Source organism: Mus caroli, chromosome 1 (assembly GCF_900094665.2).
Source record: "Mus caroli chromosome 1, CAROLI_EIJ_v1.1, whole genome shotgun sequence".
In the NCBI taxonomy this organism is placed as follows: Eukaryota; Metazoa; Chordata; class Mammalia; order Rodentia; family Muridae; genus Mus; species Mus caroli.
This window is the reverse complement of record NC_034570.1, coordinates 54,074,613-54,075,827: the sequence shown is the minus strand read 5'-3', so window position 1 is coordinate 54,075,827 and position 1,215 is coordinate 54,074,613. Positions and strand designations below refer to the sequence as shown.

Genomic DNA, 1,215 nt, shown 5'->3' with positions numbered 1-1,215 from the left:
CGCACGCCTTTAATCCCAGCACTCAGGAGGCAGATGCAGGCGGATTTCTGAGTTCGAGGCCAGCCTGGTCTACAAAGTGAGTTCCAGGACAGCCAGGGCTACACAGAGAAACCCTATCTCAAAAAACCAAAAAAAAAAAAAAAAGTTACTAAATTTCAAAAACACTATCATATGCAGAAAAAAGCCAGTTTCTTTCTTTTTGGTTTGTTTGATTTTTTTTTCTCTTATTTTTTTATTAGGTATTTTCTTTATTTACATTTCCAAGGTTATCCCAAAAGTCCCCCATACCCTCCCCCCCAAAATGCCAGTTTCTTAATCACACTAATTTTATAAGTCTGATGTCTGTATATATTTTGAGATGCATACAAACTCTATTTAAAGTAAGCCTTGCATCATCAGGTTAATACATGCACATTTTCTGTTCAAAAAAAAATTTTTTTTTGAGGGAGGGGGCGTGGTTCAGCAGGCTCAAAACTCAACAATCCAATCCTCCTGCCTCAATTCCCTGACTACTGAGATTATAGGTATACACTAATATCTGACTTCAAACCATTTTTTCACCCAAATTAACATAGTAACCTTTTCTGTTGCTATTTCTCAAGTAAAAGGGGGGATGGTACACTAAAGCTGTTAGTGGTAAAGTGCCTGCTGCACAAGCACTAACAGTTGAGTTCAGATCTCCAATTCCCAGGCTCATCTACTGCCTCTGTGCTGGGAGTGATGGACCAGCTGGACTCCATCTTATGGATGCAAACTATTTTGTTATAAGGACAGAACAAGTTTATTTCTGTTTGCTGCAAAATTCAAATTGACATGCTCTGTACCCTACAGAATTAACTCATACCTTGCATGTACCCTGATAAGATGTTCTGCCAAATAATTTTAAAATGTTCAGCTAAGTTCCTACATAACCAAGATTCCTCAGAAAATCCCTCAATTCCAGGAAAGCCCTCTAAAAGTTCAATGCTTTATTTTCAAAAGTATTTCAAGCCCCATTTCAGAGAGATAACCCCACTGGACAGAAAATAAGGCTTGCCTAATTTGACCAAATAATTTAGGTGATGGTCTGTACTGTCATTCAGTGGGATTAACAGGAGGTGTAAAAAAGCTAAGATCAAAAACTCAGGTGACAGCAGATGCTGGCGAGGATGTGGAGAAAGAGGAACACTCCTCCATTGTTGGTGGGATTGCAAGCTTGTACAACCACTCTGGAAA

The 1,215-nt window shown here is 38.9% G+C and overlaps 1 protein-coding gene across 1 annotated transcript in view; it reads right to left on the bottom strand.

The window, feature by feature from the left end:
* The window catches only part of Fam117b (family with sequence similarity 117 member B), a 70,533-nt gene that overhangs the window by 28,171 nt on the left and 41,147 nt on the right, over positions 1-1,215 (bottom strand). The window lies entirely within an intron of this gene.